This window comes from Gavialis gangeticus, unplaced genomic scaffold (genome assembly GCF_001723915.1).
Source record: "Gavialis gangeticus isolate Ggan-Ray unplaced genomic scaffold, GavGan_comp1, whole genome shotgun sequence".
Taxonomy (NCBI): domain Eukaryota; kingdom Metazoa; phylum Chordata; order Crocodylia; family Gavialidae; genus Gavialis; species Gavialis gangeticus.
This window is the reverse complement of record NW_017729025.1, coordinates 59,974,947-59,994,323: the sequence shown is the minus strand read 5'-3', so window position 1 is coordinate 59,994,323 and position 19,377 is coordinate 59,974,947.

The window sequence follows — 19,377 nt, the reverse complement described above, 5'->3', positions numbered from 1 at the left end:
AGTGAGAACCCTCTGTACTCTTCCTGTTGAAGCTGTTACATCTGCAGCCAAGAATGCAAGATGCAACAACTTCTGTAACAGCTCATGTTCATGGGGTAAACAGGGGAGGGAGAGAGAGAGAGAGAGGGAGAGAGAGAGAGAGAGAGAGAGAGAGGGATCTTGTTGTTCTGCCTTGGCATCAGCTTCAGAGAGGGGAGTCAGGAGTTTCAGTCTGTACCCCCAGTATTATTTCTGTGGTTTTTATTCAATGACTGTTTAATGGGAACAGAGATTGGATCCCCAAGACTTCTCACTTATCTGTAAGTGCTGTAGTCCTACTCAGCTACATAATCATGATTCTTCTTATGTATGTATGCAGATTCGGTCTCTCTCACACACTTTTTGGGACTCTTTGGTCCCCCAGTTTTAGTCCCAACCACAGATTAGGCTACTAATGTATCACTATGAAAGCTGCTGTAAAATAGAGATGGGCCCAAGTTGCAAAATTCAGATCTGGTTTTGGATCTGGAATCTGCAATATTCTGACAGCAGAATAGGTTGTTTAGCTTTGTATCTTTTTAAGCCTCAGTATCTAAATTGCAAAACTTAGATACAGGTTTGCATCTGGGTTTTAAAAACCGTCCTCTAAAATTTGGTGTTTGAATTTGTGGCTGCATTTCAGAAGTCTACATCTTTTTAACATCCTAAATTTTTTAGTAGCTTTCGAAGAGTCAGCATTTAAAAAAGAAAGAGAGTTAGTTGTGTTAGTCTGAAGTCAGGCAGAAAAAAAATTGATAGGGAGAAACAAACACAGTTCCTTTTTTCTCTATTCCAGCGATAAATTTAAAGTCTGATAGGATCTTTCATTCTTCAAAAATTAGTATCTTTCAGTTTTGCATTACTTGTTCTGAGATCTTGGATAAAAAAGTTGTGACAAGTTTATATGTAAGTATAGGTAAGTCATTTTAGAGGTGTTTTAAATCTTTTAGTTAAACAGATAGACCGCTAAATAGTTAGACAGGATACTTAAAGCACTTGATATATAAATCAATGTCATGTTTGTTCCAGGACCAGTTGTGCCTGTGTTTGTGCTGAAACAGAAAAGTCACACGATTGGCATGTACACATGTCAACCTTCCAGTCCGGGTTTAGTGAGTGGCTGAATGTGCCATCTCTTTTTTGCTAGTGAACCAATGATGCTATTCTGGGACATCTGCTCATTTATACTTTGCGATGTCCTGGGACAAACTGTTAGAAGATCTTATCCTGCAAACCTTTTTTGGCTCTTTCCCAGGAGAACAGGAATGGACATCTGAAAGGTCACAATTTGTCCTGGAAGAAAATGGATTCTTCTAAGACAAATGCAATGTCTGTTTGTAGCCGTAGTCTTAAAGGCAGACTGATGTAAGCAGTAGTCCCAATGGGTTAAACAACAACATCAGCTGTCTAAAATATTTCTGAGATACTTTTTGGTCAAATAATTGGTATTTACAGAGCACATGATGGAGTGGTATAAAATGTTCATTGGTGTTCCAGGGTCACCACGGATGAGTCAACTTTGTCTTCATCATTCATGAGTAATGAAGTGATCTCAAACTTACAGAATCTTTATAGTACAACATAACATAGTATATTCTAATATACGCATATGCATATACACACAGACACATACATATATATGCAAACACATATATGTTTATATTAAGTCCTACAACATTAATTTCTTCATATTACACATATATGTATGTCCTCACTCAGCAGCAATGTGACTGGGAATCAAATACATCAAACTCACTTTGTGCCCTGGCATGGATATGGACCCTGGGACTCCTAGGGAAAACAGCAGTAGGCCAAGTGCCAGCAGCACCCAGCCTAGCATGTCTCTCAGTGGGCACTTGGAGATGGGGGCCTGCACCTGTGCTTTGAGGATCCCAGGAGGTGGGTGACCTGTGGCTGGCGGCATTTTTAATTTTCTGCTTTCCCTTCACTCCTAAATGTGAGTAATGCACAGCGCTTTCTTGCCCACCCCCAGATACTAAGAGCCATGTGCACCAGGGCTCTGGATGCTGGCAGACCTGTTAGCCATATCCCAACATTCCCTGGCTCACCAGTAGCCTGGTGGGTCAGATCTGGCTCATGGGCCAGATGCTTGATACCCCTAGTTTCAATGTGAATGATTTAATTTAACAATGTGGTAGGAGACCCTTATCTGTTTTTTTATTTCTGGAACTTAGTTCCTATAGTATAATAGGGGACAAGTGCAAATGTTGCTGTAATGTGTTTGTCTAAGCGCGAGCAAATGTATGTGGGTTGTTGGGGGTTTTTTTGCAAAAATCTTGTTAGTCTAATAAAAGATATCACCTCTACCATGAACCTTGAATATTGCTGTAAGTCATTTTTCTTCCTTCTTTCCCCAGTCTATAGTTCAGTGATGCAAACCTGAGGACCATTATAGAGCAGAGGTTGGCAATGTTTTTGGGCAGAGTGCCAAAACCCCCCGCAAACTCAACTTGTAAGGTGTTGGTATGGCAGGGGTAGATGGTAGGGGAGCCATGAGGAGTCTGACTGACCCTTGTTTTGGCAGTGCAGCCCCAACCCCTTCCCCACCATCCGCCCTGAGGTGCACATGCACCTGTGGCCAGCAATGAGCCATGCTGGGGCTTCATGGACCGTGGTGCCACTGCTTACAGATTTCCCCACCGCCTGCTGTGAGCAGCTCCAGCTTCATGGCCAGTGGCAGGGACCTGGCCAGAGCCCGGGCCAGCTGTGGCGTGTTGAGCAAGATGACTTCACATGCCATGCTCTGGTACGCATACCAGAGGTTGTCAAACCCTGTTCTAGAGTAAGACAGTCAAACAATGTTTTAACAACTGCTAAAGATTGTTGTAGCAGCCAGAGACTGTCAGGATTTCAAGGGCACTCAGTTATTACCTATAAACCAGTAAGACTAGCAGGGAGTAGGATAGAAGTGATTATTCTAGCCCAATATGGCAGAAATGCCCCAACTGGCAAGTTATACCAGCAGTAGGACTGTTCTGTGGTATTAGAGGTGTTCAAAGGAGCTTTAGCAGAGCTAACCATCTAGCCCAGTTTCTGTGTTTCTAAACAGATAACACCAAAAAAGTGCCACAGCAGCTGTTACTTTCTTAAACATAACAAATTGAGGAAATGTAGTATGTACTATTTTGATGTAGTAATAGTATGCAAACGTAACTTTTTCATTTTCTACATTTTGCATGAGATTTGGCACATGGCTCAAAAGATGTGTGTTTAGAAAACTACAAGATTTTGAGAGAGGGATCTGTAATAGTTCCCATTTTTTTAAATTTTAACCAAAGTGATTGTTATCTGGCAAGGGCTGAGTAATATGCTAATATGTCACTAATGACAGATAGCACTAAAGAATCCTAGGATTCACATGCTGTATCAAAGAGAATAGACTGCAAGCAAGTGAGAAGAAATGGTTGGTTTGTGTGGGCATCTGTCAGGGTTGTCTGCCACATGGAAAACCTGGGTTAGATTCCTGGACCCACATATAGCCACAGCCATTGAAGTACCAAATGTCCAGACTTGGTCTCGCCTTTGCATGCTGTATCAATGGTACAAAGGGGGGCTGGAAGATCTGGGCATCTTCCACTCCTGCCTAGGTGTATGTGTTGAAAGTCCTGGTGACCAGTCTCAAGCATACAACATGATCCAGAAGGATCCATGGTTTCCTACTATGTCAGGATTACTGCACACTTGAAAAATCTGATAATTATTTTTTTTCTTTTTCCCTCGATTTTAGGTGGAAGCTATAAAAGTTATGTCATTCCCTAAATCATTTTTTCCCAGGTTCTAAACAATAAGTGCTTTGAAAGATATTCACATAGGGGGCTTTGTAATGACTAATTTAGACACTTAGCTCTATAGCACAATTCACAGCCCCTAGAGTTAAATGCCTGGGTTCCCTGTACAATATGTAGAGAGGGTCGGAATGGGATTCACAAAAACCAGCCTGCTAAGCAGAGAGCTGACTAAGGTTGCCATGAGAAAATGTTCCTGGTGTGTCTTAAACTTGTCGTTCTACTCGACTTGTATGCCTAAATCTAGGTTGCAGTTAGGGGCTTCTCTCCAGTGGAGATTTAGAGCCCTGAACCATTCCTGGAGTTAGATATCTAATCTCCTCTTTAACAATGGAGCAAGGATCACTCCCTTCTGTTAACACAAAGCTTCAGGGAAATGTGCCTCCTTTTATAAAAGTGCTGGAAAGGGTTCAAGCCCACATCTCCCACTTCCCATTTAGCCACTGGACTAGACGCTATTTTGGAATGCGTGTGCACCAACACCAGGGAACTGGCATGACCACCCAACCCAGTATGCCTTATAGTGGACACTTGGAGATGAGTGCCTGCACCTGTGCTTTGAGAACCCCAGGAGGTGGGTGATCTGTGGCTGGGGGCATTTTTACTTTCTGCTTTCCCTTCTCTCCTAAATTTGAGTTCAGTGAACTTCAATGACCACACAGGCCCAGTAAGCCTCAGAGTAGGCAAGTAGGCAGGACCAAAATCTGCAGTGTGCTTGCTTGACTTGGGATGGCTGGGATGTAGTAGTGCATGGACTCAAATTTTTGGTCCCCAAAGGCTGAGAGGGTCATGATCAGGGGGTGCAGTCAAGTAGGGAGTGAGGACACAGCTGGTTGCCAGAAAGATATCTTCTATTGACCAAGCAACACAAGGGAGCTCACTGATAAAAAGAGCCAACAAAAAGGGGAAAAGAAGGCAATAGAGTTCTGGCTGTATACTAGCACAGCCCGTTGCAGAAGTGGAAAAGGCAGGGAGTGGGAGAAAATGAAGAGCATGAAGTGTGGGATGCCAGAAGGACATCACCGGACCCATGTCACAGAAACCTTGGTGTCTACACATAACACTACTGCTCAGTGAACGAGTTTAAAAGAGTATTTGATTTTCTCAGGTACACTTTTGAACCAGTCCAGGCTGCTTTAACTGGTTTGACTGGCTTTTATGTTAAACTATAGGTTTAAACTACATTTAAAGTGTTCCACGTGTTGTGTGTGTCCATACCCTATACAGGCAGAGAAATTCCTAGTTACCATTCCTGACAAAGCTTAGGTGTGAAATAGTCACCAAATTATTCAGCACTAACAAGTCTGGGTATGTGCAGAAGCAGAACTTTAGGCACTTAGAGAAATTACTGACAAAAAACCTTAGACTGAAGTCTCCCATGATATTAGGAATGGATTTTGATGATATTGCTCTTGGACGTAGGTGCCTAAGTATATAGTTCTCAGCTGGCATAAATGGGCACAATTTCATTCCAGTCAGTGAAACGCCACTGATTTATACCAGCTGAAAATAAAGCCCTCTGTGAGGAACAACTTCCCAGCTAGGGCATACATTTTAGAATTATGCTAAATTAGTATTATTTATTTGAATTACAATATTGGGCCACACAGAAGGTAGGGCAGGGTGGCCTTAAAGCAGTGGTTCTCAGCCTTTTTGGATTGAAGGCACCCCTTCATAGACTTAGGACACCTCTTAGAAAATGCCAGCTCTTAGTTTTCACTCAATTTTTACTACAGAAAGAATATAGAGCAATTATTCAGTTGCAAAGAACTCAGAAAGCCCACAACAGGGAATGTCTTTAATACTGTGGATTCCTATTTGAAATATCTGGGTTCATCTTTTGAATCCTGTTTGCACTCCTTCCAGTGCTAATATTGAATGACACCCTGCAGCACACTTGAAAGGATGTCAAGGAATAGCACCCTGGTTGAAAATCGCTGCCTAATGGTGAGTACACCCACACTAACTTTCTGACAGTTAAGCCAACTTACATGTGTACGCTTTGACAGTTAAGTCAACTTAAAAAATGTATGTGGAGCACAGTCAATGTAAATGCGGTACAAGATAATACATCTCTGAGGTGTATTGTCTTGAGTCAAATAGTTAAGTCAACTTAGCTCACAAGATGGCTGCCACCATGTCAAGGAGCTGTACGTGTGTATGTTCCGACGTGGTTTAACTTAAGTTGATTTACTTATTTTAAGTCAATTTAGTACATGTGTACACACGCTTAGAGATTAAGTGGTTGAGAAAGTTGTGACCTTTAATAGGCAACAGCCTACTTTATCAGATTCTGTGAATGGACCGGCAGAAAGAAAGGGTTTGATATGGAAGGGAAAGGGACAGGGAACTGCAAACAGGATTGTGTGCTAAGTGTTCTACACATACACTTCCAGTTTTTAAATCAAGTAGGGCATGTCTACATGTTCATTAATGTACCATACAGTTACTGTGAATTAAGTTTAGTACTCGTATAACCAAGTACTAAATCTTTGTGCAGTAACTGGCACTACTGCACAGTAGCACTGGCGCACAGCTTCTTTAGTAGCCTAATGCTACTGTGCATTAGCATATTAGCATGGTTTTTGCCCTGCACACTAATGTGCAGTAGAATTAGGCTGCTGCGCAGTTAGTGTCTTGTGTAGATGCACCCACAGAGTCCATCTAAAGCTACTCCCTTGAGTAAAATTGGCAGATTCTCCATATTGGTGAACAATTCTTTTTAACACCACGGCTTAGTGCGTCTTCTCCCTCCTATCCCCTATAGGAACTTCACACAGATAGAGGATTTTGCTGTTGTTTTTATCTGCCATGTCCATGTCTGTTACAGGACCAATGCACATAAAACCAGATTTAAAAAACTATAAAAATGTTTTTTAAAAACTGTTCCAACTTGACTTACTGCCAGCTCCACAGGCCTTTCTGAGTGTAGAAGAGTACTTAAGCTCCCTGATCTTTATTATCACACCTAGGTAAATGAGGAAGAATTCCAATAAGGGCAGTAGAGTTACCAGTGTACAACCTGTGGGAGGGGAGAGAAGATTCTAGTCCCTAAACTAACGAAAGTACTGGTGCAAACAAAGCAGAACCAAAACAAAACACACTGGGCTGCATCCAGAGTTTGTAAAAATGGGTGAAGCTTATTGAAGTCAGCTGAGCTACACTGACTTGTTACAATTGAAAATCTGACCCCAAGATTCAGGAAACAAAAATTTAAACAAAATTTGAGCCATCTTTACCCTACCCTACCTTTATTGCAGTACATCATCTAGATCATTTTATTTTTGTGAGTTAAGCAACAATCATCAGCATTATGAAGCACATTTTCATTGCATATATTATAGAATGGCACAGTAGTAATATTATCCCTATTAGTACAAACTTGGCTCTATCTGTCAAGATCCAAATATCACACGCAGAATAGACTATGCATAGTTATACCATGCATTATAAAAATAAATAATAAATGGTTGTAGACAGTAGTAGTATACTCCCATTCTGAATAAAGAAGATTTTATTAGATAATCTATAGGATATGTGGAAAGTCTATGCCCCACCTTTACTATAATTTCATCATCTAGATCAAGGTTCCCTACATTTCCCCAATACGGACCATGGTTTAATAGAGGTTTAATGGGCCACCGCATCTCCTTTCATTTGTGATTGTGGTGACCTTCACAACTGATAACTACAGAAACTGCTTGCATGAGAAAGTAATAACAGGAAAGTAATTAGTGCATTCTGGGCTTCTTTTCATGCTATTGAACTGATAGGAAAAGAAGGCAAGTTAGAGTCATGTGACCTACTAGGTTTCCACAGACTACCAGCAAAGGCGCCACAGACAGCCAATGATCATGGACCTTAGTTTGGGAACCACTGCTATAAACAGTGAGAGAAACATGCATTACAATTGTTTTCATCAGCTTGGAATATTGTATATTCTACCACTGTGAAAAATTCTCTGATATCTCTGGCATAGTCCCTAGTGCACAAATGAGATGAACAGTTCTTAGTCTATAAAAGAATTATATATTTCTTGAACAATACAAAGTTGAAAATAAAAACAAATGTGTTCCTTAGAAATTGCCTAGTGAAGCAGTTGTTTCATACTGCCTGTTGAACATTTGGGTAGACTGATTCAAATGTTAAAGCTGTGTTCAAACCAGAAAAAATAAAAATAATAAGCTGTCAGAATAATTACTAAGAACATACAAGGATTATACAAAGTAAACTGCAGCCTGCAAAAAGAGAATTGCATGTTAGCTAATTGTTAATTTTAGCAATTGCAATGGCTAATTACTGTGGCACACATTGACTATTAGCATGATGCCCCAGCACCTGCTTTCTCCAATGAACAGATTTCTTCATTGCTCGTGCAGGAGCAAAATGTGTAATTATTGGCCATCATTGGGGCGATTTTTCAGTGATTCTTTTGTGTGATGTGAATAAAGCATAATGACATATTTTATTAGAGGGCAAATAGCTGTTTGTTAATGGAAATGATTTGAAATCCAAGAAACTAGGAGCTAGGAGCATGTTTTCAGTATCAGCATGAATTCAAATGTATTTTCTTTTAACTCTTTATAAAAGAAGCATAGAAATCAAATCTAAACTTAGTATAATATATTTAATGATATGTGCAAACACAGCATTGATTAATTGCCTCAAATGTTTTCAATGCTACACCATTTCATTTGTTACAGCAGTCTGCTAAATTTGTGCATTTCTTATTTAAACTCTTCTTTCTTGGGCATATAGTCATAGCAAGATTATCTGTCTTGTTCTTCGTTTACTGAAAAAATCATTTTTGAAAGTTAAGCAACAATTATATGCATTATGAGGCATATTTTCATGGCACACATTGTAAGACTCTGCACTGCCATTATTATCCCTGAAAGTACAAGCTTGAATCCAACTATCAAGACCCACATGTCAGCCATGGAATAGATTATGCATAGTTAGCCCACACATTATAAAAATAAAGTCCTGTGGACTCAGTAGCAGTATATTCCACTTTTGAGCAAAGAAGATTTTATTAGATAATCTGCAAGATTATCTGGATATGGGTGACAAATAAGAAAAAAATCCAAATATCCATCAGTTTTTCTGTTTTTGAAGGACAAGTCACATGGAGTGTACATGAAGTGTAAAATGAGTGAGATACTTTGATTTATTCTGCTGAATTACACTGATGTAAATTTAGAGAAATTCAGTGGAGGTCAATGAAGTTACTCTGATTTCATAATGATATAGACCTGTGAATCTAGTGAAACTTCTGAGTTATAGAACTGAATAACTCAGCAAGTATTTACATATAGTGACTTTCAAATCAACTCTATGTAATAAGACTACAACAGATGTATTGGCCCTGATTCTGATTTCACTCCATCTTTAAGTAGGGGCAGCACCATTGACTTCAGTTAATTAGCCCTGATTTTATGCCAGCAGTGTTTAGATGAAAAGCAGGCCTACTAGGTAAATAATGTGACTAGCTTGAAGGAAAATTTTTTTTAAGTATATTCAATAAAGGGTATTTTTTAAAAATACATTTTTAAAAGGCATACAATATGAAAAATTGAAAGGTATACTTGCATAGAAGAATATATTTGAAATATCTTTTTATTAAAGTTGTGTTTTCTATATGTTCCAAGCTTTTAAATTCTGGTTGCAAAGATCAACCTAAGACAAATTATACCAATTTTGTAAATATTGAAAACTTTATGTTCATCTCATGTACCATATCTAAGTCATTTTCACACTTCAGGAAGAAACTATGAATGGGCACTTCCTTTTTTCACCCAAGGCCCACAGCTTCTCTGCTATTGCAAGACGTAGATAAGTTCAGTATTCAGGTTCACTGTTTGACCCATTAAACTGGTATTGAGGTATAATTTGTGTGTTTTCCCAGTATGGTTGCACATAGAATGGGGTTCATTTCCACAAGTTTGAATAAATTTATCCAGTTCAGTGAACCTGTTGTTAAGCTTAGCAAAACTCAGTAGGTGGCTTTAAAGTCCTGTAATTAGCCCATTAAATAAAATCTGCACTTTAGATTTTTGCACATTGCTTAATAAGTGTAACATGTTTCATATATATAAATAACATTACATTAAATGATGCAATATAAAGGAATTAAAGGCCAAACTAGCTAAATAAAATACTTGCAGGAGACCTTAAATTAGCATGCTTAGTTCCAACTCATTGAACAGGAAAAGGCTTCTAGGCTTACTGTACCAGTTCCGCAAGATGTGCAAAGTAGCAAACACTTAGTCTTCTCATTTTATATACAGTAGGTGTCATCTTTGACCTACATGTGACTTTGAATGAATTTTGTAATTATGTTGCTTCTTTTTAAGTTCTAATCATGACAATGTCTAAATATAGTTATGAATTACCAAGAAAGCACTTGCCTAAACATTTTCTTCATAATTTGTACAGAGTAAATTAATTTTTATGTCCCTTAGTTCTTGCTTTCCACATTGATATATGTTAGGAAAATAAGGCATAGGGCTGATTAACTCATGTAGCGCTTATTTTTTCATACTAAAGAAAATGCTTATCTTAAACTCTGTCTTTCTTAGTAGCTTTGCTACGGAAATAAAGCTTTTAATACCATTCTTGCAGTCTAATGATTCATGATAATCTGGCAAATAATTATACTTGTTGTTTTCCCAAATGATGAAAATAATTATTGTCTTAAAATAAAAGTTCAAGAGTTTAATTTGTCTTTTGAATCTACCGATGAACTTTGTAACTCAGTTGGATTAATATATAAAACAGATAATTTTACATGTATTATTGTTATCCATTTAGAAACCTCATTTTTCAGTTAGAGAACACAGCCCCTTTCTGCAGATTCAGGATTATCAATGTGGGCAGCTGTAGAAAACATTCAGAATAAACTTTGAAACAAAAGAAAAATTGCTCAAGCTGAGCCTCATACAAACTCAAGCTCTTTTGAAAGTCTGTTTAGATCCATGAATCTGAAGCCACTTATGAGCAAACCTAGCTTGATTTATAAATTTAATTAAAATCATATTAAATTAATGGATTCACATGATTTGTCTGGAACCAGATAATGCTCAAAAGTTTATTTGGAATTTCTATGAGTGTTGACTCTAAAATTCAAAGTTTAGATAAACATCCTCATGAAACTCAACCAAGACGACAAAATCTTGGACCACAGAAATCTGCCACAATACATGGCAAATGTGGGTTACCTTCTATGGTGACCTTTTTTTCCCTTGTTGCATTCATGCTATTCCTTTTGTTCGCCCTTGATTAGTTCCCCCCATCTAATTATTTTAAATGTCCTCTTTTTTGTTGCTTTGCTGTGCATTTTGCACTTTGCTTTTAAAATGTTCCTGACTTCTTGTTTATACTATCTTTGGTGTCCACCTTTTTTCTTGTTCAGGATGAAGTTTATTCTGCCATTTACACTCAGTATTTGGCCCCTGTCAGGGCAAAATCCAGACCTGTGACAAAATTCTGTCCTCAGATGTACAGGTCTATCTCCTCTTTGCTTCCAAGTAATTTGCATCCATATAACTGGAGCAAAATTTGGTCCCTAATGTAAGCAGTTACAATTCCTATTGAATTACAGTACCTACATTATTGAATTACCTGTGTGGTGATAGAATTGGTGGTAGAAATACCACATGTGGTGTTAATGGATCAAGAAAATAGCATTAATGGGCAAGGTAACCTGCACTGATTAACATTTCATGACCGTGAAAAATAAGAGTAAATTACATCCTTAAGGGAAAGATGGGAGGGACTCATAGCAACAGAAGCACCAATACAGAAATATTTAATAAGGCAAGAGGAACTTCCTTATCTTGCCCTATCCTGGCATGTTCCCAATTTTGTGTCCTTTCCCATATATGAGATTTTTTGTTTGTTCATCTGACTGCCAGATCAGTGCAAGTTACACTACTGTACCCCATAAAACCTGATTATCCCTGTTCTCTGACAAATTTGCTTTCAATCCTTGAAGTGCACTATCAATAACATAACTGCAAAATACAGACATTGGTGTTTGTGCAAGGAGAACATTTTGGAGATCCTAGAGGTTGGATATTTTCTTCTGAGTGGGTGGCTTGAATCAGTCCGATAAAGTATTCTTTGTATGAATTCTGTTTATGAAAACCAAATATGTGCAAAGCAGAAACTGTAAATACACTGAAGACAGAAATATGGATCATCAATGACAGGTTATTGGCATATAAAAAACAGGTTGCCTCTGTGTCCCCATCCTGTGTCCCCTCCCAGCCTAGGAATTTAATGAGCGGAAGTTTTTCCCTATCTTATATATCAGCTACACTATGCTGCTTGGCTTGGATTAGTACTTCCCTTTCGGTGTTGGGCAGAGAAAAAGGTAGAAAGGAAATGTGCTGATCAAATATTTTCAGAAGTTAAAGATATTTCCATTTGAGGAATGGGTTAATGTTTGTTAGTTCTTGTTTATGGCAACCCAACTGTTGAGCAAACCAATACCTGTCTAGAAATTGTTGGCCATATACTTCCCTGGAGGTAAGCCCAGGGAAATTCATGAGGTTGCAACTTAGTTACACAGCAGTGGAATTTAACCTATTATATATGAAGAGGGGCTATTTCCAGCTCTACAAGTAACTTACTTTTATTTTATGAGGGAATGATGGGCAGATATAAAACTAGCTTTTAAAAAAAGGAAAAAAAAAGAGAAAAAGATAATTGACTAATATTAGGTACCTAAATCCATACACACAAATTTAGGTACCCATATTTTCAGATTTTGACCATATATAGCCAAATACTTCTTCAGAGTACTAGTCAACCTTTACCAGTTCAGAGGTGCCTGCAGCATCTCTAAAACAAATATTTAAGTAATTTCAACTACTAAATCTACATCTGCCCTGAAATACCAGTTAAACAGATACAGCATGTTTTATTTTGATTTTTAAATTAAGAAATTGTTTTTACAAAATATCTGGGAACCTTTATCTAGGAGCTTGTACTGACTCCATTTAATGTTTGCTCTAGTTTTGAGGTATAGAAAGAAAAAAACATTAAAGCACAAAAAATAATAAATACTATTTCTAAAAGGGTGCCTGAAACAGAACAAAGGCTAGATGTCTGGATTTCAACTTTTTTAGTCTACTAAAGCTAGTGATGTTCAGGATTTGTTTGAATTAACATTTTTGTTTGTATAAGGATTTATTTAAAATTAGATTTTAATAATTCTTGCCTTTTTTGCTCTAACAAACCTGATTAAGAGGAAAATACAAATTCAGCAAAGATTTCTGTGCACCAGACTACTAAGAGGCTGTTTTGTATTACACTAACTCTAAAAAGATCTGGTTTTTGTCACGTAACAGAATGACAAAAAATATTGTTCTTTTTTAATCAGGTCTTTTAAAATTGTAGGTATTAAATATGCCATTAGGTAGCATTTTGACATGAAACTGATAAAAAATATTCAATGTTTTACTTTGCATTTCTGTTATTACAGAGGTACCAATCATATTTATATAAATAATACTGACTTTTGCACTTAAATGTAGTAGAGGGAACACATGATACAAGGTATTGTAGATTTATTAGCATGAGTTTTGCATAACCACATTGCAGAACAATTGGAAAACCAAGAGTAAATCATACATATTATTTTAAATGAGTATACGTAATGGTGTGGTGCAAATACTTTATTTTATGCATTTTCAAGAAGAGCCTTTGTTTAAAAAAATACTCTAGAGATGTTTTGATATTTTTTACTGGGAACACTTTTTTTGTATTCTTGTCCTGTTAAGACAGGATTTTTTATTACCACGAATTGATACAACTCATGGAAGAGGGGGAAAAAAGATAGCTGATATGGATTTAAAGTATCCAAAATTTACCTAAATTCATCCAGCAACTTTGGACTTTCAAGGGCTAGAAGCAAGTCTGGTGTGCTTTCCTGGGAAGCTTTGATTCTCCTTTTTCCAGTAGTCTTAAATGCCAGAGCAAACAATGCCTGATGGCACAAACTTACCTCTGTCTACAAATTTACTAACCTCAGGGAAATGTATTTCCAGAGAGAATTTGTCTCAAGTTGTTTCTTAACCTGCCATCATGAGTTGTGGCAGTCACAATCTGTCACTTATACAGATCTGAGAGTTGCCCACTCATCACCTCAGACTAGTAGAATTTGGAAAGAGAGGGATGAGAAGAAAACTTTTATGTTAGGTTAGTATCATTTGAAGGGAGAAATGTTGTCTGAAGTTTCAGGGAGATGGATTAGTGGGCAGAGGATAAAGAGAGGCAGTCAAAATGTATGGGAGCTATAATTTATCATGTGACTGCAGCTTATTACATGGATATTTCCACCACTTAATGTGGAGTGTTTGCATTTTCTCTTGCATTCAATTTGGAGAAACTCAATTTCCATTTACACCAGTACTAGAAATGTCTTGGTTTTATAGGACTCTCATACTGTGTGGCCTGTGAGCACATGCATTGCACCTTTCTACACATGTTCACATTTACCTAGTTCTAATTCAGTTGTGAGCTATTCAGGAAGTATGGTTTACTTTCTGGCAGATACAACCACTGAAATGAGGTCTTATGCCATAATAAAGTTATTAACATGGGTGCAATTTTTTACCATCTTTTATTTAGGATAGATTTGGGTTTGCTGTGATACGCTGTGTATTTTGGTTTGGGGACTAGTGACTCTTCTTTCTTGAGGGTTTGTGAAACAATGACTAAGCATTAATAACCAGGTGCCTCAAACTAGATTCCTTCTGTAACCCACATCTCAGTGAAGTTGATGGGGAATTAGAATGTGCAGGGACAGGCCCCAAAAGGGTGCCGGTAAGTATTTTATTAAATATAATCCCCTGATAAAGTATAAACGGAGTGGGAAATATTTGGCGTGATTGTATTATACAAATAAAACTAAAAACAGTTAAGAGTTTCTTAATTTCTGAAACTATTCAGAAGCCGTTCTGAAGTGAAGCTCTTCTTTGAACTAAGTGAAAGTGCATCTCTTTAGAACATGGATTTGTCAGCCCAAGAAACCACCATGTCAGTTCTGTTTCTGGCCAGAACAGTTGGATTTAGAGGTGTGTGTAAAAGGAAAGGACTAATACTGATGCATTCAAGTGTCTAGATTCCATAAAAAGAGGTTCTAACTTCTGTATTGATTATCCACACATTTTGCTGAGAGGCCTACCTACACAAGAAGAATACTTTGTACCTTAGTAACTGTGCCGCCTCGGGTCTGAGCTATTGCTAATGAACCTCCCTTAATTTTACTGAAATGAAGGAGCACTTCTGTGAAACCCTAGGAGCTAGAATTCAGCAAACATTCTCTGAAAAATTCAGTCTTCCAAAACTTTATCATTATAAAGTGGACAAAGTTAAGTGCAGTACTTCCACCCTACTTCAAAATAATTACAGGACTCTGAAAGGCCTGAGATATTTTTTGCCAGAGGAAACAATTTTTTTTTATGTTTATTTATAAAAGCCCAATTAGGCTTCCAGGTGTAGAGATTAAGGATAAGGGCCCATCAAACATCAGGGTAAATTATTAATAAGTACTGATTTTGGAGACCAAATTCAAAACCGGGTAGCAGTTTCCAGAGTAAACCCTGATTGCACTTACATATCACATTCATAAAAATAAAACCCCAGCACCACCACACCATAGAGCTCTAATTGGAAAGCTCCCATCATCTGCACACTGGCTTCCAGGCATACATGAAATGATCAATGGGGAAAGCAGGGTCAATCGAGACAGACTGTGAGTGAAATTAAAATAATAAAATGTCTAAACATTTAACTGCAAATAGGAAATCTTTATACCCACCCACACCCTATTCTGTAGCATAAAGCTAAGGCAACAATTATTCATATACCTCCAAGTAATTTGCAGGCTCCATACAAAAATCTCATTTTAAATAAGAAATTGCTATTTCTGCACATTTATTCTCCCCAAATGCTGGCTAATTGCTGCAATGGCCATTATAAAGAATAATTTTCGCTTAGTGAAAAAAAAAAGGAATGAAGAGAACATTTTCTGGTTTTGTTCCTCTGCGAAGGCTCTATTCAGTGAATCCTGAATGCACAGCGTTTCACTGCTACATTTATTATGCTGAGAGGTCAAGTATTACACAGCATCTTGTATTACGCTTTGCATGCTAAGTATTTCACTTCACAAATTGACCCTTCGGTGTACTTACTACATAATGCTCTAAAAACCCAGCTAAAACGCAGGACAATTAGCAATACTTTGGCTCCCGTTTAACAATGGGGACACCAATGTAGGTGATTGCATTTACAGTGTTGCTTTCTTCACAAAACATTTTTGACACATTAGGTACTTCGGAATTGTGCAGTACCAGTCGTCTCCTCCGTGAATGGCTTTTCCAACGCGTACAGAGGGAAACAGTCACTGTAGTTTAGGGCTTAATTGAAAAGAATTCAGGCACGGCCCTATGAAGTACCAATTAGGGGGATATTATATCATAAAAAGCTGTAATATCCATTTTCAGGCTCGTTCACCAGCCAGGACAAAGTAGGGCGCGATTTAAAAGGGCTGGCGCTTCAACTCTCCCAGCCGCCGCGTTTAATGAGGGCTGTGCGGGCGGGAAGCAGGACACGGCGCGGGAGCCAGCGGCGGGGCGAGCTGCGGCTCGCATGAATATTCATGACGGGGAGCGGCACAGCCCGGGGCCACACCGGGTCGCAGGAGCCCAGCTCCTCCAGGCCCCGGCCTGTGCCCACGGGCAGCGCCCTGGCGCCAAGTCCCAGCTCCGGCCTACAGCCCAACCCTCTCTCCCGCCAGCCCGCCCACCCGGGTGTTTTTATTCGAGTGCCTGGAGAGAGCGAGCGAGCCTGGCGCCCGCCCAGCCCCGGGGGCTCTGGGGAAATAAGCACGTGAGAGCCCTGCCTAGGGCTTGGTGCCTCCCACGCGGCGGCCGCGGGGCCTGGCACAGCCCACGCCGCGCAGGGCAAGCCTGGCGGGGGCCGCAGCGTGGCCGGCAGCCCCCGCCACGCGCGCTTCTCCTGCTCACTGGGGAGCGTGAAACGCAACAAAGGCGGCTGCAGCAGCGGCAGCCGTGCGGGGAAAGCCCGGGACGGACGAGCGCAGATGGCAGCGGGGGGCTCGGCGCGCTTCCTGCTTCGTGATGGCTACCGCGATGTCTCCCTGGAGCGCGCCACGGGAGAGAGGAGGCTCTGGCGGTGCCCCGCACAGTCCGGTGCTGAGCCACGGACAGACAGGCTCCCCCAAGGGCTACGAGCAGCAGGGTCCGGCGCTGCCGCTCTGCCCGTCTCGCTGCAGCTTCCCCGCACGCCGGCGCCGGGCCGGCCGCCCAGGGCAAGCCCTTCTTGCTGGGGGAAGGCAGCGCCGGGCTGGGCTGGGAGGGGTCGGCCTCCCCGGGGAGGCGGGCGGGCTGCCTGTGGGGGAGGGGGGATGCCTGCGCTCTATTGTGAAGAGCTGTGACACTCGGAACACAAATAGCTGGAATAACTTCCTTGTCTTTGAATTTTAAGCTGGAAGGTACTAAAAAGATTGGAAAATCGACTGGGAGTCATTAAATCTGCTTTAATTGCCCAATATTAATGGTAGTTGAACCCACTCACCGCACTTCATTCTCCAAATCCTTCTTGGTGAGTCCTGCCTCATTCTAAAGCAAAAACTGAAAAACAGGCCTTAGTCTTTATAAGTTTTGAGGACACTGTTGTTCTTAAAATATTTAACATATACAAAATGTTTTATAGGGAAAACAGAGTCCTTTGAACCCCTGATACTTCTTGTTTTTAAGAGTGTGCTTCCTTAATATTATGGCAAGAAGCATAACATTTACAATGAGAAACTCTAAAAGATATAGCCTAGCCTAATGTCACTTACCAAAAAATAACACCCCCCCCCAGTCTTTAACAATCCACTTATGAGACAGTTTTGTTGGGTTTGAAAAAATGGTCCCTAGGGCATTTGTCATCACAAAACAGCTGTCAGAGGAGACCTAATTAAAAGGAGGTAACTGACAGGTAAAATGGCTACTTTTAGCAATAAGATTCAAAACCAACAACAACAATGTTCTGTTGGATTAGCTGTGCATCTTTGGGTTGGCAAATGCATTGATCATGAAGGAATTAGTATTTAATGGCCATTCTAATCTCCCAGCTAGTTCACATCATTCAGATTTTAAAATACAACCTACATAGAAGTGAAAATGTATAGGTTAAACCACGTGGGTCTCAGTTTTGAGTGGATTAACCTTCAAACATTGTGTCTTTCATTGCTTAAATTAGACTTTATTCCCCCATATTTATCTAATAGTGCAAACAAGACAGATCTGCAACCCAGAAAGCTTTAAGACAGCTTTGCACGCTCTCAATCCTCCACAGCTGTGTAAATTAGAGCAGCCTAAAGGCTGTTTTAACTTGTACCAGCTGCCAAAGCACTCCAGAAGTTTTAAGCATTGGTCATACTCTCATGGCCTCAGCTATTCCTACTACATTAACAGCTGAGGTGGGGCTGACATAGTAGCTATTTATGCTATCTGTACAATATTGGAATGACCATGACATTGGCTGATACCTCATGGTCACCACTGCCAATTTTGGTATTGCTTTTTGTCTGTTGTGTAGAATTCTGCTGCATATTCCAGTTTTAAATGTGTTAAACACTACAGGTTACGTTATAGTGTTTCTGAGGTGTATAACATCTGGAAATCTAGATGCAGAAGAGAAAAAAGAGAATCCAAGTCTAACAGAGATGGTGTTATTGCTTGGAACAAGGGAGTGGGAGGTTTTTTTTTGCATACACAGTGTCCTTTGCCTTTGTCCTTGCCCTACACCCCTCACCTCATAACAATGGCTTGATCCAAATTTCATTGAAGTCGCTGTGAGTTGTGCCACTGATTTCAGTGCTGGAAAGGATTTTAGGTCTGATGGCATCACAACAGGCAGAGGAGAATGCCTTCACTATGTGATTTTTGTTTTCTAGTAAGGACTGAAAAAAGTAAGAGCAAGTAAAGAGGTCAGACTTTGTGCCAGTGAAAACGGATACCTTCCAGCAGATATTTAGAATAATTTAAAATGCATGTAATAGTTAAAGAAGAAGACACCTTAAACATTTAATAGCTGTTATACCTATTGTTCTCATACCACACAGCTGACATATGAAAATGAATGCAGAATCATAAAAATGTATTTTATAACATTCTTTAAAATATAGTTCTGCTTTGCTTTTCTTCTTGCTTTTTTATTTTGCTTGTGGATTGAAATCCCAAATACCTCTAATACTCTTTATTGGGAGGCTTTATTTACACAAACAGATACAGATGCAAAAGCAGACTGCCATATCATGCCACTGATTTTTAAGCTGTTCTAGGCTATAGGCATCATGTATGGAGGGCTACTGAAAGGAATGGCATACAGCATATATTTATACATAACTTATTTTTCCAAGAAGAATGGTTGCCCAGGTGGAATAGTGAATTAAAATGCCCATTTTTGCTATCTGGTATGCAACCTTTCCATTCTACAACTTCTAAAGTATAGGATTTGAAAGATTGTCCTC